General features: G+C 47.5%; 1 protein-coding gene across 1 annotated transcript in view; it reads right to left on the bottom strand.

The window, feature by feature from the left end:
* The window catches only part of LOC138567536 (uncharacterized), a 364,380-nt gene extending 341,868 nt beyond the window's left edge, over positions 1-22,512 (bottom strand). Inside the window, exon 1 of the mRNA XM_069645821.1 lies at positions 22,367-22,512. The gene's annotated coding sequence lies outside the window, so the exon portion shown is untranslated. The remainder of the gene's footprint in view (positions 1-22,366) is intronic.
* Positions 22,513-22,923: the final 411 nt, after the last annotated feature.

The raw sequence follows: 22,923 nt of genomic DNA, 5'->3' as shown, positions 1-22,923 counted from the left end.
TTTTCTTCACCTGGTTTTATCATGTTCAAATCCCTGGAGGATTACTCGACAAGTCACTTCTCCGTCTCGCACCTTTGCAGCACTGGGACTCCCCAAAGTCCTGTGGCTCTCAGGTAGTTTCTTGTTTCATAATTATAGTATTTAACTAAGAATGTCTGCTTGTTTGGGTATTCCAGGTACCCATGGCCTTTTGCAATTGGCTAGTCTTAGTGCAGAACATTCACCTTCCTTTCACTCTGATCCTCAATAGCCTTGTCGTCTAGTGCAGCCTTGATATGCAATTTTCATATTTCTTTCACACTGTTTCAGTGGGGCCCTAGGCCCATTAGCTTCCCTTAGGTTCTTTTGGCGGTTAGTCCAGCCCTGACATACAGCGTTAGTATCTCTTTCACTCTATTTCAATGGGGCTGTAAGCGTGTTCGCTTCTCTTGCTTTTGGTGGCGATTCCAGTCGTAACATATAGTGTTCGTATCTCTCTAGATCTGTTGTTCTTACCTGCATCGGTTTCGGTACTCCTTGAAAGTAACCATTGTGGGCCTCACTGGCATCCACAATTTGATAGCATCAGTGTTTCTGCTGGTACCTCCCATGGCTTAACAGGTGCTTACCGGGTGGAGCTCGGGGACTCTGGCTCCTCCCCTGTCTCTGGTCTTGGTGCCAGTTGCTGGGCACTCGGCTCACCATTGCTTTTCAGTGGTCACGCCACCAGAGAAGACGGTTGTCTTCCCAATGCGTCTCCTTCCCTGACAAGAGCCTCTTGCTTGGTCAAGGCACCCGCAGTCCAGCCTTGAGCTAGTGGGTCTCCAGTCATGCACGCCACCGCTGGTTCCAGTGCTTGAAGTTGCTCTGCCCCTCCAGGATGTCGATGCTACAGAAGCTCGCTTCTGCATTGCAGTTGTTCTCCTCCTACCGTAGGAGACTCTCTAACATTCACAGTCCATTGCCTTATACTCATCATTGTAATGAATGGAACTGTGTCTGCCTTCCTTATCATGGCATTCATGTGACGTTCAGCATTACCTCAAGCCAACAGAGTCAAAGAAGGATCTTTGTGGATTATGGTTGCAATAGGGAATGCCAAAATCTTTGCAACCTCATGTATGCAAAATGGGTGGTTTGGACTGGAAGTTCCTTTGTGGAATGGGAGTCCTTGTCATCAAGAGGGGAGTCACTCCCAGTGAGGTTCCACTTGCCCAGGCTTGATCCAACCCAAAAGGGGAAGTCCAGCCCAAACTGCTTGGTCCATTCCCTTATACCCTTTTCGGGTGGGACCAAGTCTGATTTGCATATGGTCTTTCCTCTTGTGTAATGGCTTGGCAGGCGAAGAATGATGGTCTTGAGGGTTGCCCAGAGAAATTCCAGAGGTTAGGATTAATTCTAAACCTTCCAGCCATCACCTCTTTTGTTTGTATTTAGTCACCCAGTGTGAGATGGGTATACCCAGACATGGGTCCTGTGTCTGCTAGGCCTAGAGACCCAAGCTACTCCTCACTGATGAGGCCCAAAAAGGCCAAAACATCTTTGGGGATGCTTATGGTCTCATGCAGAAGGGATGTGGCCAAGCCGTTTGGGCTGGACTGCCCCTTTTGGGGTGGGATCAAGCCCAATTTGCAGAGTGTCTTTTGCCCTTTTGTAATGGCTTGGCAGATGAAGAACAATGGTCTGGAGGGTTGCCCAGAACAATGCCAGAGGTTAAGATCAATTCAAAACCTTCGAGCCATCACCTCTTTTGTTTCCTTGAAATACCTGTTCTGGGGGCCTCACAATGTTTGGAAGAGTTGCAGAGATTTCTGGATGCAAAATACATTTTGAGACATTTCATTCTCAGTAGAGGGGCCTCCACATTGTTTAAAGGTCAGTGAAAGATATAGGAAACTGTCACAGATGGCTTCACAAACTCCCAGACTGCAAAGTATGGTTCAAGTGTCTTTATTAAATACAACTCCAAATGACTGGGTAGGTTAATGGTTTGCTCCACTGGTCTAATAGGCATCACCTCTCGACCTCATCCGGGCTCCCTTCACCCAAGACTTCTCTACAACCTTAGGTTGACTTCAGACAAGAGAGCAGTAACACCTATTCAATATATCTGGCCAATTTCCGCCGGGACTTACTAAGCGTTCCCTAACTCAAATCTTTAGTTTGAGGGTAATGATAAGGGTTTTGTATTATGCCAAAAACAGAATCCCAGCTCCTTTTGCTCTCTCTCCCACTTGTTCCCTTTCTCTCCTGTCCCTGATCTAGTCCGTTACTTACACCTCCCTCCACTTCCCAATTTGGTCTTACTAGTCCCCTCTTTCTCCCACCCCCTCTCTCCTCGCTTCGCTGCCCTTCTCCCACTCTCCTCGTTTTGCCTCCGATGATCACTCTCTCGCTCTTTCTATATCTCTTCCTCTGATGGTCTCATAGCCCGTTTTTTCCCTCTTCTGCTACCGTCTCCCTCGACCTCTCCGTCCGATGGTCTCAATCTCTCTTCTCCTACTGTGCTCTCTCTCTCTTCTCCCATCTCCTTCTCTCTGCTCTTTTGTCTCAGTCTCCATCCCTCTCTCCCACTCTCACTCACCTCTCCTCCACAACAGCCACTGATTCTCTTACTACGCTACTACATTCATTCTCGCAGGGGCTCCTTCACGGCTTCACTCTCACTATCTGCTATCACTTGCTCTCGCTGCCAACACCTCACCTGCAACAATCTCCTACACCACCACAAGTGCCTCCACACTCCGCTCCACTGATCGTCCTTTGCTGGGTCTCTCGGTCCACCCCCTCTCCACCTGACCTCACCCCAGCATCTTTCACCCTGTCTTATTTTTGTCCTTTTATATGCCCCTCTACCAGTTTCTGCATCCCTCATCTATTGGTCCACCATTTCACGTGAGAGTAAGGGCCAATCTGGGTCTGCCCTTTACCACGGGTAGGATAGGTCTTTACATTTTAAGTCTTCTTAAGCCCCTGTTGGCACTTCCCCCTCTCCCACTCAGGACTCAGATTCGTCTTTGGCTTCATTTCCATCTGGTGTTCATGCCGGGTTACCGTTGCCATTCACTGTGGTAAGTGCTGCTGAGGCAATAAGGCATGTGGCTCATTGATTGCGGGTGTTTCAGAGTTTGAGCTCAGACAGACGGTTTCCCTCTGCATTTCGCTACGGTATCCATTGGTTGGTAGGAATGTTGTAACAAATGAAAAAGAACAGGAGCAGCATCAAAGCGGCAAGGAATTGAGTGACAGAAAATGGTACTAAAGGTAGCAAGCATGGCACAAACAAGGGGGTCGGGGGTGGCAGAGACTGGGGAACTCTCAACTCCCTCACCCCGTATCTGGAGCAGCTTTGGTAAAAAGCTTGGTATGCCACTACCCCAGGTCGGCAGGTGTCCCTATTCCCCCTTGACGGTATTCAAGTCCCAGTCGCAAAGGTAGTGGGGACTATCCCATAGAAGATGTATTTAACAGATGTCTACACCACAACATGGGACAGAAAAAAAACAATGATATATCAAATAATCACATTAAAATGTATTTTTTTTAATTAAATCTATAGAGTTGGACACTCCTAAAATTATCAGGTTACATAAAACTCAATATCAAACACGATATATAAAACATATAAAACATATACTTTACAGAACACAAGGAAAACACATAGTGTGGGTTAATTTTTATAATGATTTCACTGCTACTCTGTATGAAATTTCACACTGGCATAGTCTATCATATTCTGAGATGTTATTGGTATATTTTTTGATTATTATAGATCTTATCCACGCGGTAAGAATTGTGTGTGATCCCCAGAGCATGGTATATGCCATTTGAGAATAGTGATTATCCCGTAGAACCAGTTATTTGGCAGTGTTTGCTCTCAATAGAGTGGCTCCTACATTTGTGTGCAAAAGCAAAGACTCGAAAATAGCATTGTAGCAGACAGAAAGCTGTCAACTAAAACACTACTCCATTCTACTAGGATAGAGAAAGCATAAAATACTTGGGCCTTTATCACTACCTAGAATCCGGCATTACATAAAACAAAGTATACATGGATTATAGTTTCAATAAAAAATGACCTCAGTTCCTGGCATAGCAAAGCCATCCCATGTTTGGGTAGGACTACAATTCTTAAAATTAACATTTTTCCCCTTCTTCCCTTCTTATATACCTATTTCAATCACTCTTAATACCAGTTCTAGTCTCTACATTAAAACAACTACAGAGGACATTCATGGCATTCATTTGGCTAGGGAATCCACATAGGGTCTTGCAGCAGTCCACTTTAGAGATCTGTATAGGAGGAAGGAACAGCCTGCCTCTATCGTCTGAGCTATCAAGCTGTTCAATTACAGATAATTAATGGATTAGCTCAACCCGCTCTGGCCGAAGTCCTGGAAACACATTGAGGACCAAGTGGTGGGGAAATCTCTCAGATGCATTCTGTGGCTTCTGAAAAAGGGACCATCCGCTAGCAAAGTATGAGCTCCTTTACCAATTAATAGTTATGGAAGTATGTGATGCAATTGGAGAGAAAAGAGGGGCCTCATCTTTCCCTGGAGCCCCCACCCTGATCCATTACAAGCCAGAATTCAAACCAGATTATTAGGAGGGTTCCAACTTTTGGCAATCGTTGAAGGGAAGATGTGCGTTTTCTCACATCTATTCTAGGATGGAAATATTACATGCTTTAACACACGCAAAACATGTTTCAGATTTGGGAGCAGATCATTATTACCAACCTTGAGACTGGATGCTACAACGTAAGATCAGGGAGCATGAAACACAAAATCTCACAGGTTTTTTTTAAAGTATATGTTTACCTCAACATTTACCATGTGTCTTGTCTATTGAGAAAGTATTCACAAATGTCCGGTTTTGCTTTATAAAAGAGGATAAGCATACACATTTATGTGGCATACAGGGTGGAAAAGGAGGTTTAGGAAAAGATATGAAGAAAAGTCAAGAAAATCTCTATTATTGTACAATGTGCCGAACAATTCTATTAAGTCATGTCATATGGTACTTTACACCAGACTGCACCAAACAGGTTTGGAGGGGACACTCTGGTCTATGCTTGAGGGGATGCAGAGGTGTTGCACACATTTCCACGTTTGGAGGTAATGGTCTCAATTTAGGGTGATAGTGGATCATGGGGAGTTCCTTAATTTGAAACATAACAAGGGCTGAAGTACCATATTCCCCCACGCTAAGCATCCTGAGAGGTGAGGCAGAAACCTCCAGAGGAGAGATCTGTTAAGTGACAAAATATGAATGGTAGCTAGATTTGATATAGCAATGAATTGGAAATAAATCCCGTTATACGCTAACCATAGATGGCTTAATGGGTAAACTTTGGAATCTCTGCATTATACCAGAGAAAGCGACTTGTTTTTTGTAACTTGAGGAACTTTTTTGGAGTGTATTAAAAATTGAAATAAAGACTATACTTGTCCAAAGGCTGAGGGTCTTGGGACTGTTGAACTGTGGGTATGCTGAAGTTTGTTTACAGGAAGAGTTTGGATATTTATTTTTAGTAATTTGATGGACCTAAACTAAAAGGAATGTTATAGGTGGAACGAATATGTTAATGCAGGACTTGAGAAACAAGTATACCGGTTATTGGGGAAAAGAGGGTGGCTTTGGTTTGAAGGGAATTTGATGGTTTTGTTTTTCTTGTTAACTCTTTATGGAAACACAAAAATGCTAATAAAAATATTCTCATTTAAAAAATAAACGGACAGCAAGGCACCAGGGGGCGCCTAACTGGCAGCCGCTAGCCACGTCAGCTCCCGAGCCCGGGACCACAAAGGGAGATTGAGCCCTCCCTTTGCCGCCCCCAAGGGGCTTCTGCGAGACCCCCACCCAAAAAAGAGGGTCGGGGGCACCCCTGGACCAAACCGGGACAAGATCCGAGGCCGGACGGCCGAAATAGCTGTGCCGCCACAGACAGCAGAGATACACTGCAAAGGACGGCGAGGTGGGCCGGCATGAGCAGGCCCCGCAGGCGTAGCCGTGCAGGGATAGAGAGGAAGGGCACATGAGGAGGAGTGACCCCAGGGCTCAGCACCCCTTGTGCCCCACACTGATCGCGCGCTGGCAGTACACCTTGCCCCCTCCAACTCCCCCACTGGAGGACGGAATGACGGAATGTGGTGTGACCTGGTGGCGCCGGGGGCCCAGCCGCAGTAACGGTGAGTGAGGTGTTAGGGTGAACTCCCACGCAGGCAGAGAATTTAGCTAGGAGTCCGCGGGGGTAGAACTCATTGAAGGCCTAACTCCTTCCCAGCCCAAAAGAACGTAAGGTCCAGACAAGTAGCAAGGTATAACTGAGGTTTATTACAGCCAACAACCCACAGGGATTACATGCACGTCTGCAAATTCGGCTCGCAGGCCAGTTTTGGTAATGAATGGCGTCACAACTCACTCTGGATAGGTTGTTGAGTGCTAGGTCCCCTATTGGAGCCCATATAGAGTTTAGTTCATTTGACCAGGCCACATCAGGTGTCAGGCTTAGACCATCCCCGAAAAATTGCTATTAACTAATTGTTACAGTGTGCGTACCCCATGATTGGTTGGTGATCCCAGCTACCCACCCCTAGGGCCATGGATTTTCAGTCCCAGCCCGCAAGACACCTGTTCATGGTGCATGTGCAACGATGTGTCAGTGAGGTGCAACTATGTGTCAGCATCATAACCGTGTGTGGACCATCATTGCCGTGAGCATGCGCCGTTCCCAGCACAGAACGGTAGCTTAAGTGTAACAAATTTTTTTGCGACCATTGTCTGGTCCGTGAGATGGTTGGCTCTTTCCAACCACCAAATCTTGGCTCCTCATCAGCTTGGCCGGATCACGTGCTTGGAGACCACGTTTGTGAGCTCAGGAGCTCTGAATTATTCTGTGTTTTACGGGAAATGGGCTCCTTTACAGCTTGTGTTACTTCGGTCATGGTAAAGAATGTCACTTGTAACATTGCGACCTTGGCAGTGGATTTGTTCTAACTGCATTGGTTCTGCTTGCACAGCATTCTGCATGGCTTCAGGTTTTCCTACGACAGCTATGGCCTACTACAATTTCCTAAGCCATGGTCTGGCTTCTTCTGTATGCGCCTTCCATAGTGTCCATAGATTAGTGCGTTATGGCTGTCAGGTCCCTCGAGTGCTCATGCCATTCCATAGGGTTACTTGCATGTAAGCATCTGCAAGCATTTACACGTGCCCTTCTTGCATTCCTGCTTTGCTGCGGCAAGATCATGACAAAAATAATAAACGTTCAGACAGTATGTACATGTCACTGTCCTCTAACTCATAGGCCTGCATGCATGTGTTCTTCGTGTAGTTGGGTGTGTGTGCACCGAATGTGCGGATGGCACGTGTGCTTCATGTCTGACGTAGCTCTGTCGTCGTGGTGTCTCTAACGACTTGAGGCATGGCTCCTCGCCACCTTGTGCGTCTTCATCCACTCTGGGTAGTGTTTGCGCAGCTCCTGGATTGTAGGCTATCTCTTGTGGTAGGTGGCCAATGGGGGAGCAGTGGGGATTGGTGTGAGCTCGTACAATCGGCTGCCATATTGTCTTTGGTGCTTCTTTCTGTTAGAGGGCCATCCAGGACGGGAGGCGTATTTCGACCTTCCCTGCCGGCTTCTTGATAGGCTCCCACGAGGAGCATGAGAGGTGGAGCAGTATAAATCCCCCCAGCCTCCCTCCGAGGACTAGAACAATAGCAGCCCACGCTGCAAACTTTTAGCAGGATACTGACGCAGGTGGAGGGGGCCTCCTGCAAGGAGAGAAGGGGAGGTAGAGGCCATATATGCGGGTGAGCCCGACATAGCAGGACTGTAGGTGCAGGGGGTGATGTTTGGGCCCCGTGGGATTGCACAGGGGTGTGTGCCCATCCCCCCGACCCAAGCTTCCCAGGTCATTTTCAGTGTTCAGGGAGAAGTGGCAACAGGGGCACAGCCAGGAGAAGGTGACGCCCCCGGGGCTATTGCATTTAAGGGCCCCCAACAGGAGGGTGATCTGCCCAGACAGAAGAGGAGGCGGGTGTGAGCCCCCAAGCTTGGTGCGGGGGCGTGTGCCTGCTCGCCACTACAGATGCAAACCCTGCTTGTGAAGGCCCAGAGGAGCTTACGTACAGAATAGAAGAAACCCCAGGATCAGCAGGTGCTGGCCCTGGGGGGCCTACAGTGGCATGCCACAACCAAGCTTGAAGGACTCTCACAAGCCCACCATATGGGCCTCGCCCTTGCAGAAACATACAAGGAAGTAAAGTAGGAGCCGGAGCTCCGCCTCGGTGCCCATTACGTGGTAGCTCCCGGCTTGCCCCCAGACGGCCCCCTTTGCCCTGGGGGGTGCAGTTACACCTAACAGCGGAAGGATCACCTTACATACTGGACATCACAGACAAGGAGAGAGGCTCCGGTACATGGACGCAAGGGTGAAACTGGCCACCTTTGAATATGCCCGATGGGTTTCTGAGGGAGGAACGCCTTAAACGCCATCATCAAACTCTTCTTCGAAAAGGATTCCATTGATAAGGTCAAGATCGAGAGGATTCACAGGGCCGGTGGCACAGCAGGAGGACCCAGATCTGCTCTTGTCCGCTTTCACAACTATGGCGACAACTCCAAATTCTGGAAAAAGCCCAGAAAAAGGGCCCAGTGAAGTATGGGTCGGCAAGGGTAATGGTCTTCCAGGACTTGTCCTCCCTCACCCTCTCTAAAAGAAGGCTCTGCTCACCCGTCACCAATTGGCTTAATGAAAAAGAAATCAGATATTAATGGGGATTCCCGTTCTCCATCTTGTTCGAAGTGGATGGACACAAATACAGACTTCCACGGAACAGGACATTCAGAGGGTCACTAGCAAACTAATGGGAGACGTTGAGACCCCGCACACATCAAGGGACCGGAATCCAGGCGGAGGACAGTGGCAGACAAAGGGGTCAAGGGGCAGACATATCTTGGGGTCACGGAAGTTCAGAAAGCTGAACACCCCTCCAATTGATGGGACTTGAGAGGATAACTGAGCACATGCCATCATATGGTGGTGGCGAGGGGAGGGAAAATTGAATAAGGGACCCAGACCTAGGGGCCCAGGTTGTTTTTTGTTCTATATTGGGGGGGCATGTCCCACCCGACGGCTTGGTTAGGGGGCACTTTGGTTTGGGGGGACGCTCTGTAGTGGTATATGTGGCTATAGGTGACAGGTGGAGGGGGGGCTCAAGAATAAACGATGTGAAGAGAATGGGCCCGAACAGGGAGAGGCCGAATGCCAGCAGTGGGGGGCGGTCAAGACGTGTGGGGGATTCGGGGTGGGGGTTACCTGGTATAGGCTCTCCCAGCAGTTAATATTTCTTTGGGCAGGATTCAAGTTGATACGCCGAGGTCCCACAGGTGGAACAGACTGAACCTCCGCATAGTGATAACATGATCACACCAGTGGAATAATGGCCCTGGGGTGGAAACCAACGAATAGGCACCCTGAACGTGAAAGGTTTGAACTCACCCACCAAAAGATCCATGGGGATAAGGGAATCTCAGAGGGCGGAATTAGATATCATGTTCCTCCAGGAAACTAGTCACTCCAAGGGGAACGAGAAAAGGTTCCCATGTGGGCGGGTCGGCTGGGAGGTCTGGGGCTCCAGCCCCCTGAGAAAGGCGAGAGGGAGTATCCTCGTAAAAAAGGGACTTAGAATTGAATTCACCCAGGTTTGGATGTGGAGGGGAGGGCCTTGCTGGTCTCAGGAGACATTAGAAATGTAAGGCTCACCTTTGCCACGGTTTATGCCCCTAATAAGGGACAGTTAAGATTTCTGAAAGCCACAATAGCGAAAATATTGGTGGAAAGCTCAGGGCATCTGATCACCGGAAGTGACTTTAACACGATGGCGGACCCGGACTTGGACAGGCAAAGGCTTGGGGACAGGGCACAGGGACCCACAGGCACCGCGAGTTTCAGGACTCACTAGGAGATTGTGTGTTAAGGGACATATGGCGCCACTTCTACCCACAAACGCAGGGTTACACGTTCTACTCCCCACCACACGGGACCTACACGATGATAGATTACCTTTATATTTCTAGAGACCTATGGGAAGAAGCACAGGGCTCTGACATCACTCCGATTTCTTGGTACGATCATGATATGGTCACAGTGGATATAGAGTGGTTGGGTCTCGCCACCAAAGGGTCCAAATTGAGGTGTAATGAATCTCTCTAGAGGGACTCAGTGTTCCACTCAGAGATGAATAAGGAAATTGTGGAATATTTCAAAACGAACGACACAGGGGAGGTAGATAAGAGAACCGGCTGGGAGGCAAGAAAGGCGACCTGGCGAGGGATTCCAATTCGGGCAGGGTCTAGAAAGAAGAGGGAAAGGGCACTAGTGGAGAGGAGGTTGAGGGAAGAGATAAGACACTTGGCCCTGAAAGCACATGACCCCTTAGGGAGTCGGGAGTAGAGCATACTGGAGGCAAGGTGAAAGAGGGAGTAACTGAGGCTCTTGGAGGAGAGGGAAGTTATCCATAGTCTGCAATTTTTTAAACAAAGGTTCTATGAGAAAAGGGACAAAGCAGATTACCTACTGGCGGTGAGGTTGAGGGGCCAGCGTGCAGATAGTGGGTTGCAGAAATTGAAGGAGTTGACAGAGCAATGGAACACACGAGGGCGGGGATTACAGAGGCCTTTGCATCCTTTTATGAGAAGTTGTATGACTCGGTAGCAAACCCTGAGGTGCATGTACAGTGGCTGTACTGTGTTTTGGTTTTTGGCTACGCCTATTGACTGCACTGTGCTACTCTGTCCTGCTCTTCCTGTCTTGTTCTGCTTATTCTGCTTCCCCCCTCCACTCTTCTTACCACCCCCTCTCTCTTCCCCCTTTCCCCTCCTCCACATCACCTATGGTGCTCTCTGTTTCTCCTGTCTTCTCTAACTGTTTCGCCATTGACTATCCTACCCTTCTCACCAAGTCTAGTAGGAAGAAATTCAATAAGGATATCCTGGTCTCTAACCCTGGTCTCCCTATTGCTGACACTTACACCAACGCTTCCTCCAGACAGACCCTCACCGACATCCTCTTTGTCGTTCCTTGGCCAGACCTGTGGACTCCTCATATGGTCTCTGTGCTCTCTCCTTTCTCTTCTTCACACATTAATGGTGGCACCCGGTGGGAGGCCCTCCTGGACCCCTTCCACTTCTCTAGAGCAATCATCAATGTCTACCTGAATGGCACCGTCTTGGTCCAAGACCCTCAGGCCCACCTTCTCCTCTTTGATAGATGCTTCCCACGCCTCACCAACTTCCTTCCTTCTCCTGCTGTGCCCTCTCTCTCCTCTCTGGCTTCATTGTCACCCACCTCTCCCTCCAGCTACCTTGCCCCCCTCTCCTTCGACACCTCCGCAGGGCATACCTCTGATTTGTACCCCTTCCCGGAAGTCTATCAAGATTGGCAACCTTCTCCATATTGCCACTCTCAACTCTGGCTCGGTTGTCAAACACTCCTCTGACATCTGCCGCCTCCTGGAAGAACTTGACCTTGATGATGATCTCCTCCTTCTCCTCCTGTCCACCCTCTTTTCCTCTCCTCCTCTTCCCACCTCTCTCTCTGCTACCTCTGACCCCCCCCTGCAGCCGCCTCTCCTCCCTCATTCTCTTCCTTTCCCCCGTTCTCCCCCAATGGGATTTCTAGACAAGTCTGATCTATCAAAGTCTCGTAAAAACAGGTTCTTCCCTGTTCATCTAAAACCATCAAGGACCATACTGGCACACTTGCTCCTGCCCTGGCTGACATCTGCAATCACTCCTTTGACACTGGAGCCTTCCCCTCCCCTCTGAAGCACTCTCTTGTGCACCCTTTTCTCAGGAATCCCACAGCCGACCCCTCCTGTCCAGCTAACTACCGCCCAATCTCTATCACTCCCTTCCTGGGCAAACTACTGGAAAAGCTGGCCATCTCCCAGCTTAATCTTCACACTGATTTTGTTGGTTGTCTCCATGACCATCAGTCAGGCTTCAGAGCAGCCAGAAGCACAGAAACTGCTCTCCTTAACATCCATGAAGATCTGCTCTCCAACCTTGATTCTAATCTCCCCTCCGTCCTCGTCCTACTTGATCTCTCTTCTGCCTTTGACACAGTCAACCATGCCATCCTGCTCAACCGCCCCCATGATAACCTGGGTATCACTGAACAGGCCCGGGCCTGGCTGACCTCCTTCCTCTCCAACTGACCCTCCCAGGTCCAACTTGGGTCCTTCCTTTCATCTATCTCACTCTTCACCTGTGGTGTTCCACAGGGGTCTAACCTCTCTCAGTGGCTTTTCAACCAATATCTGGCACCCCTCTCCCACTGCATTGCTGCTCTCTGTTCAAACTTTCAGTGGTATGCGGATGACACTCAGCTTGTTTTCAAGCTCCCCTCTGCTACCCCTTCTCCCATCTCTGATTGTCTGTGTGCAATACAGGAGTGGTATGCTGCCAATGAACTCTATCTCAATGCCAGTAAGACAGCGATCCTCCTTATGAGCATTCCTGCAACTTCCTTTTCCTGTCACTCTCTGGACGGCCTCCCTTGGCCCTCTCCCTGCTCCCACCTTTGAGGCTAAGAACCTCAGGGTCATCTTCGACGCACGCTTTCCTTTTCTCCACACATCTCTGATGTCTCTAAGAACTCAAACTACCAACTGCACCTCATCAAAGGTATTCTCCCCTTCCTCTCTTTGCCCCAGAAGCTCACTGTCTCCAGAGCCCTGGTTCTCTCTAAGCTGGCTTACTGAAACAGCCTCTTTCTAAATCTGCCTGCTACTATTCTCCGCCCTTTGCAACACATCCAGAACAGCACTGCGAGACTGATCCTTGGGCTCAAGCCCAGGCAGCTTATCTCTCTAGCCCTTAAATCTCTTCACTGGCTCCCAGTGGCTGCAAGGATTAAGTTCCCCTTCTGGGGCTTGGGTCCACAATGCCTTCACCTCTCCCTTTGGAAATACCATACTACTCGAGCTTTTCGCTCCTCTACCTCCAACTCTCTCAGGTTCAGTCGCTTCTCCAAGCACCGAGTTGGAGGTAGATCTCTCTCTACGGTTGGGGCCTCCCCCTGGAACAGCCTCCCTTCCCGTCTAAAACTTGAGGAGAACCCCCTCCGGTACTGGAAGCACCTCAATACCTTCCTCTTTGCTTCCGTCTTCTCTCTTCCTCTACCCTGCTGCACTGTCTGTTCCTGCACTGGGCACCCAATTACCCTCTGATCTCTGGCCCAGATCCCTGCCCAACCAGCTGCATACCGGTACTGCCTCTTGGCAACCCTTGCAATTGGGTCTGTATCTGCAACCCTATAACCCACTTACCTGCACTTATTGACACCCTTAGTCTGTGCTTAATTCTTGCATTTCCCACCTGCTAGCTGCACTACTTTTTGTTTTGATGTTTTGATCACGTGTTCAGCACTCTCCACTCCTCCCCTGCCTCTTGCACTTTCCCCATTACCTCCCCCCTGCACTTGTGCTTTCTCAATGTCACTGGGCCTAGAAAGATTGTTGTTTTTATCCTCCCTTGTACCCCTCCCTTGCTTCGTCGCGCCATAAAACACTTGTGTATGGACGCGATACACATACAATATATCATATCACAACATAGACTCCTATCTGGAGACCACTAATCTGTCCAAACTCTCTGAGGAAGAAGCTACCCTACTGGAAGCCTCTATAAAGGAAGAGGAAATCAGAAAGGTGGTGCCAAGGTTACCCTTGAGGAAGGCCCCGGGAGAAGACTGTTTCTCTGCGGGATTCTACAAAACATCTCTCCCCGCCCTACTTCCTTTCATGACTGAGTTGTTCAATCACATACTAAACACAGACTGGGCCCCGGAATCCTTCACCCGGCCTCTTATTACAGGGACCCTCAAAGGTGTGCAGCCTATCACCTGATCTCCCTCCTTAACATGCCTGCCAAGCTCTATACCAGAGTGATAACCACAAGACTGGAAGGGTACATGCCCAGATTGATCCATTCGGACCAAGAGGGGTTTATAAAGGGGCGGCAGGGGGCGGATACAATGAGGAAAATGTTACACCTGATATACGCATCCCAAGAGATGGGGGGGACCCGTCCCTTCTCTGAGTTGAGGCCGAGAAGGCATTTGATCGGGTGGAGTGGGGTTTTGTCAGGGCGGTCCTGGTTAAATTTGGGATGGGGGAAAAGGCTTATCTAAGGGATAATGGCAGTGTACACGTCTCCAATGGCCTCTGTCATGGTAAATGGGGGGGTAGTCACGGTGGTTCACACTTGGGAGAGGAACTAGACAGGGGTGTCCCCTCTCCCCAACCCTGTATACCCTGTCAATAGAACCCCTCGTCCAGAGGATCAGAGATGACTCAGGGGTGGTGGGAATGTCAAGGGGAGGGGGTGTGCACTACAAGGTCGCCTTATATGCAGACGACATGCTGCTACATATAAGGGAACCCCAGATCACCATACCAGCAGCACTCCAATTTATCGAGCATTATGGTACCGTGGCTGGGCTAAAAATGAACAGAACCAAATCGGTTCTTTTCCCACTGGACAGGAGGAGGGATGGGTATATTGAGAGGTTTGCACCACTCGGGTAGGAAGTTAACTGAAATCAAATGAAATACAAGGCATCAATCTTACAAGGGACCTCGGGACGGTACTCAAAGCCAATTACCCCCCACTGATGTCTAAAATACAGGCGGTCTTGGCAAAATGGCAGAAGCTAACAATTTCATGGCTGGGCCGTCTCAGCGCTATGAACATGGTTGTCCTTCCAAGGGTTCTGTACTTATTCCAAATGCTCCCCATTAGGATTCCGGATGCGTTGTTTCGTGAGATACGGGGGCCCTTTATAGGTTCCTCTGGCAGGGGAAAAAGGCAAGAATTGCCAGGGCGACCCTGATTTTACACATGGAGAAGGGAGGTGTGGGCCTCCCTGTTGTGAGGCTTTACTAGAAGGCGGCCCAACTCAGAATCCTAATTCCCCACCTCAGGTCCCAATCGGACCCACAATGGCTGACCCTGGACAATCTTTGCCTGCAGCCTTCTACGGTTGGGGAATGGTTGTGGGTGCCTAGGAACAAATTGCCACAAAGAATTCGGGAGCACCCTATCCTGGGGATAATATGGGACATCTGGAGACAAGGGGCAGATATGAAGAGACCTCTGGTACGGGTAGTAAGAGAAGCAATGCCAAATCCCGGAAGATTTCAGAAATGGTTTGAGGCTGGACTTGAGAGAATAGGGCAGCTCTTCAGGCAGGGAACTTTCATCAATATAACAGACCTAGAGGAGGTCTGTGTGCATAGGCAAACTTTCAGTGTTCTTATTCCTACAACTAAAAGGGGCCCGTGTTAGGGAGAATTCTCATCTTATGGCTAATTTCCCTTACCTATAGAGTCCCCCAGCAGCTTTGCTGGATTTGAAGGGTTTGTTTTTTTCTCCTGCTAAGAGTGAGACTCTTTTTCCCACTCTTAGGCATTTTTGCTATGTGTGTTCTAGGCTATTTTTGTGTTTAATGCCTATGGCGTTTCTCTCCCCTCTATAGGAAGCATCTTTATTCACATGTGTTACACAGCACCCTCGGTGCAGTGACACAGGGGTGTTGTAGCGACCCCCAAACATAGACTCCATACCCTGGGACTGACTACTGTCTCCCAGGGCATATAAAGTCCCCATTCACTTTACTAGTCAATTTTTGTGAACTAAACCAGTACAACCCATCTTACTATGGAAGTACTGGGGAGGGTTAATAGTTTTTCCCTTATGTTCATTTTCGAGGGGGTACCGTACAGTCCCTCTTGCAAAAGTTTCTGGCTGGTGGCAGTGGTTACTACTGTAAATATTCGACCGCGAATATTTCCCTATGGGATTTTCTCATTGTTCGAGGCTACCACATTTTCTGACAGTCTCTAACATACCTATTTTAATATTAACTTTACTCCGGTAGGTTTTAATTGCCAGAACTTTAATATAACTTCTTTCTCGTGTCTTTCTCTAAACTCTTAACCCAGGTCGGGGATCCTTTGTTTGTCCTTTTGGCGGGCTTCTGCCGAGAAGCTCTCCTTTCAGCGCCACTGAGTCTGGGGTGGGTCCATTGTGTGGGAGGGGGAGTAGGACCCCTGGACAGGGTTGCCTCAGCAACCCATGTCACACTCTATCCTGATAGGCTGGAGGGTCTCCCGCCAAGAAGACCACTCCACTGTGTGAATGACAGCTAGGCTGTATGAATGGGGATCTTTTTGCATAAAAGCAGGGTCCTGAAGAGTGGAAGAGCAAGACGTCGCCACTGGAACTAAGAAGCTGAAGAGGAGAGAAGCCAAAGACATCTGCAACGACTGAACCACTGGTGAAGCCCTGCTGCAGCATCTCACCACTTTTCTCCACACAACGAGAGAAGATGTTCATCTGCAAGAGTCTTCTTCCCTTGAGCTGGTGGGGCCAACCAGTTTACCAATCGCCTTCCCGGACCTGCCTTGGTCGAATCGCCAGTACCCTGTACTTGGAGACCGGATAGCCAGGCACCCGTCCACCGAGACCGCGATTTAAAGGAGCATACCTTTTATTCATCGGGCAACACCGCGGCTGGTTTCATCCCTGGGTAGTGCAGTAACTCGAACCTTCCTCCACGATGAGAGCCTCTCTTCCTCTGCTGGATCCCCCGAACTTCAGGAACTACCAGGAACAACCGCCACCGCAGAAGCCACTTCTTCATTTTAAAGGTATATTGTTCCGCCAGGCCGCCCTTTCTTCGCGGTAGCCCTAAAGGTGTTTTAAATCCTTTACCTACCTGTTGGGTTGGCCGCCCCTCTCTCAACATTGTCTTTCAACTACTGCATCCACCTTTTCAAATCGTTAACCAAAGACTTGACTGCAGCTACAAGAACATTTTGCTCCTGGGCCCTTGCCCTGTAGCACTCACTGACTCTGGCACAGGCCTACTGACTCTGGCTAAATTTGTTAGAACTGCCTTCTCTAGATTGCTTCTCAACTAGAAATGTGTTGGTGCACCTACTTCTTGTAACCACCCTTTCCATCCCACTTTTTAAACCTTGTGAAATACCATTTTGCTCAGTTTTCATTTAAGTATTTTCTATACTGATGCACTGCCTTGCTTAATCTGGTTCACAAACTTATGGAAAGTGTTGCTAGGGTGTGTAAGAAGATATTTCGGTATAACTTGTGCTTTCCCTCCCTTGTGAGAAATTGCTAGAGTGCCATTTGTGTTTGGTTTACAGTGTGCTGTTTTGCTCAGTTTTCACTCTTGCTCAAACTTGTCTACAATTTAACTAAGGAGTTGTGTATACTTTCTTTGACCGAATTTAACTTGCTTTAAGAACTGTGATAGATGTGTTTAACTAGAAGTGTATAAAATAAATATATATATACTTTTTAATACAAAGCTTTGGTCAGTGTTCCCTTGTACCATAGTACTGTAGGCCTATTGTGTAAACCCTGAATACTGCTCATCTCCCTCTTGAGATAAGTCTGACTGCTCAACCACAGCTACCAACTAAATCTTTGTGGTACAGACCGATACCAAAGGGGATTTATTCCTCTCACCTGTAGTCCTAATCTTCTGTAGTGCTCCCTAAGGGAACTGTACAGGATTCTGCGTAACAGCCCTCACGCAGACGAGCATCAGGGAAAAGACAATGAGAGATCTCACTCCCTTTGAAACACTGCTTGACAGGGGTACCGGGGCGAGAGGGTTGATATTTGCAATGTATGGGTCCTTGGTTAAGGTGGGAGGTAGGTCCACGGAAAACCTCAGAGGGCGGTGGGCAAGAGACTTTGGGGTATAGATAGACAAAGCCCTCTGGAGCACCCTGTGCAGGGGAATGTCCAAGACATCACTATCCTGCCATTACAGACAGCACTCCATTAAGCTCCTCCATAGGTGGCAACTTGACCCGGTCAGACTGTCGGACATGTTCCCTACTGCAAGTCCCACATGCTGGAGGGGCTGTGAAGGAAGAGCCGATTACTGGCACATGTGGTGGGGCTGCCCCAGGGTACAGTTCTTCTCGAGGCGGTCCTCGGTTGGATTAAGGACCTAGACTGTATAGCTAGAAATAAATCCCCCCTGCTGGGTTTTTTTGGGTTAGAGGTGGACGAGGGAGAGTATTTTGGTCCCCCTGAATTGGGCCTGCATTGCCACCAAATGGAATAATGAACATCCACCCAGCAGGATGGAATGGACCAATGTTGCCAAAAATATTTATACCATGCAAATAATTACGGAAGGGCTTCATGGAAGGGCTGGACCAATGGAAATGGACTGGCACCCCTTTATTGTACGTTATATGAAGCCGGACCCGCAGGTAGGGCGGCTCGATGTGGTTCTGCCCAGTGACGGAGTCCAGGAAAGAGGGGGTGGAATACGGATGACCGAAGGGGACGGGCCCTGCAGTTTGGAGGGTGCCTGCACAGTAGGAGGAGGGACCAAGGGGCCTGAACGCAGATGTGTTCACCTGACAGGGGTTTCAGAACTCTATTAAAGAGGGAGTAAGCAGTACCCGGGGGGGGGGGGGATAGAGTTGGGGGAATACCGAGGTGTTTGTTTTTTTAATGGGGCTGGTGCGAGACCCGTCGACCCACCCACAGTTGAATTTGTAATGTTGTATTCTTCTACAAAATTAAATCAAATCAAATGTGGGAAAAAAATTAAAATAACCTACAAAGAAGTTAGCTACAGTCATAGCTCCATGGGAAGATCCCATCCCATTTGAAGTACTGTATGTTCCGGCGTATAAGATGACTTTTTAACCCAGGAAAATCTTCTCAAAAGTCGGGGGTCGTCTTACACGCCGAGTGTCGTTTTATAGGGCGGGTATATCCCAAACTCTATATTTTAACTGGAAAGTTGGGGGTCATTTTATACGCCGGAACATACAGTACATGCAGCTATTTGGCAATTTGTTAAGAAATATTTACCATGGTATGTCAAACGTTTTATAAAGTAGGGGCAACCCCACCACCATGGCAAATATAACAACGTGTTATCTTTCCTAAGAAATACTAAAATCCTCAGTTGCATGCAATATTGTTATGGATATTTTTCCACAGCCCTCTTAAGGGGACGGGGGTGCGTCTATCCTAAGGAAAAGAGTTTTCCAACCGAAAGATAGACAAAAGTCTCTCATGGGGAGAAATGGCAGGGCAGTCAGGCTTCACTCGAGAGAAAGGAAGGCTGGTGGACAGATAGTTAGTCCCAACAGACACCTCAAGAGAATACACTCCATGGCTTTAATTAACAATATACACTCTTTATTATAGGGTTACACATAAAGGCCAAAAAGTTCAAACAAGTACTTGTGTTGCAAATCACCTAATTTATTTAATTAAATAAATACACACACACACACACACACACACACGAATATAGTCGCAACGCATGTCTCTGGGGATACAAAGAGGTTTTTTTTTCCTAATATATATACGCTCGTGTAATATGTCACAAACAGCGGCTACATTTATTTACATGGGTGTAGCAAACAGGGTTATTTTTAGAAGACACCCGTGATGCAAAAGGGTTAATAGGTAGGTGATGGCTGCAAAAAGGTGCACTGTGCTGTTGGGTGCTCTGCTGTGATGGAGGCCCAGTCCTAGTATGCGGAATGAATATGGACACTGGACTCTGTTTTATGTATTCTGCGCTGGGATAGATTAGATAAGAATCTCAGTTTTCTTCATGTAGCCCTCGGAGCCTTGATACGTCACATGATCAGTGGAGAGTCTTGGAAGATGTGCTTATGTGTAATACTTGAAGTCCATTATAAGGACACCACCCTTCCCAGTGTACTGGAGGGATTATGCTGTGATCATTGAATTGGGCCCAGCCATTAGATGTTCTGAGCACCCTTTGTGCGCGGAGAAGGGTTTCTCTCATTAGCATTTCAGGCATCTCCTCAGCACACAGGAAAGTTATATTCTAGTTTTGTTTTGCTTTTGCGGTGTTCAATGCTGTCAGGTTTTCATTCTTTTCTAACTAGGCTCTGGTGCGTAGTGGGTAGAAACCTCTAGTTTTGCCCATTCAGCCCAGTTTCTCATATGTTCTTAGTATGTGCTGAAATAAACCACAAACACAACTGTCACTGTGACAAGACCTGAACTTGGAATCAAGTGAAATGGTTCCAGTAGCAGTCTGGTGTGGAATTTGACACATCACTCGAAGCGATGTTGTATTTTCTATTTGTGCAAAGATCTGCACAGTGGTTTTGGAGGTCCTGCAATTTACAGGAAGCAGATGAACGTTATTCCTAAGGATGGAAAGAATGGTCCGAAATTCATAGGATGCTCGTTTCTCTGTCTACAATTCGCACTTATCTTATGGTCTTTACACGTTTAAAAAGGATTATTCCAGCAAGGACCTGTATTGGTAATGTATACATTCTGGCATCCAACTACAGCTGGGTACTGCCAGGGCACAGACGGCACTAAGGATTGTTTCCTTGGTCCCTTTTTTCCATTGGTCATTGTTGCTGCAATCTGCGAATGCAGCTTGCTGCTTTGTGCCAAATACATTATTACATTATTATACTACTGAATGATCATTTAATATTTTCAGGTTGGTGGTCCGCTTCCCCTGTTTGTGTTGAAAGCAGGAGTATTCTCACAAACATACACAGTCATCAATCCATCTACCTATAAGATATTCACCCCCTCATCCATGCATATATCCACCCATCCAGCCATATTCATCCACTCATCCATCTACCCTGCTGCACATAATCAACCACTCATCCATTCAGCCATATTTGGGCACACATCCGTCTACCTTAATAACCATGTTCCACAACTCAAACTTAAAAAAGCCATACATACTGACTTTGCCAACGTTTGTTTAATATACACAGACCGTTTGTTTAATATACACAGACTGGTTCGGGCTGTGGAAAAAAACGAAACCTAAAAGGTCAACATGTACCGAACAGCGGAGCCGTGAGAGAAAGTCTCAAGTCTACCGAGCCATCACTGATAAACTTCCACCTTGCATGCTGTGTAAACTTCCTGTGAGACAGTAGGTTTTAGATTACACGTAAAAAACAAATTTTCTTTGCAACAATAAGGATTAATTGATGAGCATAACTATAGACATTCGAACCTTTACATGCGCAATTACATTATGGACATATATGGTATAAAGTCCCCCCCTACCGTACCTTATAAAGATATTGTAAGTCACCTAAGAGTCCTGTGACCATGTAATAGAGGAACAAGGCCAAATGTAGAGTTCCTTTATAAGGTCACAGAACTCATTGGTGATATACAAAATCATGTTTACACAATATAGGGTTATAACACATGGCCACACAGTGTTAGCCACATTAATACGTGGCCCCGTTCTTGATCTAATGTAAGAGATCTCCAACTGCTGATACACTTACACAGTATCAAACCTGCCCAGATTCTGCAGCGTCTAACCAAGCGGCAGAAAAACGTTGATAGTAGTTTAATAACATGCAGCTAAAAAATAAAGAGTTGTGCTTTAATATAAGAAATAAGGTGCAAATGGGTTCTTGCTCTCTCTCTCATGTGTTGAACTCCAATAGTGCACAACATGAACATGCTACTATGACCAGTTCCTGATCAATTAATGTCTGTAAAGTGGCAGAGAAAGAGATTTCACAATAACAGAACTTGAAAAGCTTGTCACGGCTTTAATAAAGGGCGTCGGCGACAGATGGGACTCTGCTTTGTGTTGGCTCAAGCAACAGACATTATTGTGACATCATAACAGATGAGTAATAACTGATATATAAATGATACGTTCAAGGCATTAGTAAATATGGTAGCTTTATATTTCAATGCAGATCAAACTGTTTTTTGCAAACACTGGAACAGAGCAATGATTTAATAGTAAAAATATAAAAAAACTCAAATTAAACTTGAAGGTAAAAAGGGTGTCATTATACAATAAAGAAGTCTCTTTTCGCCCCTATGTATAATTCCTCCGGGACAACGGCATTGCTGAATATGGTTTCGGTTTCACTGCAAGTTGCAGAGGACTCGTGTCACCTGGGTTACAAACATCAAACAAGGATCTTTATAAACAATAGTTTTTTCTGGGGTCTGGAGTCTCTGGTCGCGTCAACCGAAGCAATTAATTACACTAAGGCACCAGATTGCAAACCTTTAAAAAATAAATATATTTTTTAAAAAGTACATCCCATTTTTAACCCTCATCTGATAGCGCAGTTGTACAACAGAGCAATAGTCGAAAGACTGCATAAGGTTTTCTATCAGTAAGCGTTTCAGCTAAAGTGCACATTATCAATGCGGGGAAAGGATCCAGCCAACTTCCGAAACCTTCCAGTCCAATGAAATCAGACGCACAGCACACAAACACTGGGACACGTGTCAATTAGGGTTAAAGAAACGCACCTGGACTTATGTTCTAGCGACCCTTGTGGAACGATAAACAAGCTTTAAGGGGGTTTGCGGATATAAGCAACGCAGGTGCTGGCCATGCCTGTCCTGAGCCTGAAACGTTAACTTCCTAATTGAAATAGACCACACCAAACTTCAGTCGCTTCCTCATCACGTGACGTTTTCACGTCACGTTTCTGCCCAAGGGCTACTGCGCTAACTCATGAGCCTCACTCTGCCCCCTTCAGCATCTCTTGGTCATTGCAGGAGCGGGAAAGCGAACAGCAAGGCTCGAGCTAAGACACTTGCGGGCGACGGTACGTGATGCGGGTAGTTTCCAGGTGAAGTTTCGGTAAACCAGTTGCGATTTGTGACTTGTGGTCAGCGTCGGACAGGGGCATACAATTTACTCGGGCACCAATGAAAAAGTGGCCCCACAGTTGCAAATTCCTTCCTTTTTTGATGCTGTGTTTTTGATAAAATGTGATGCAAATTGTACATTTTAAAGAATACTTATTCAGCAACACTGGTCAAAACTATTAGCCGCATAGTGAAGGTACTCATCAAACTGG

The sequence above is a fragment of the Ambystoma mexicanum genome, chromosome 2p (assembly GCF_040938575.1).
Source record: "Ambystoma mexicanum isolate Mex_15411 chromosome 2p, UKY_AmexF1_1, whole genome shotgun sequence".
Lineage (NCBI taxonomy): Eukaryota > Metazoa > Chordata > Amphibia > Caudata > Ambystomatidae > Ambystoma > Ambystoma mexicanum.
This window is presented reverse-complemented; position numbering and strand designations above follow the sequence as displayed.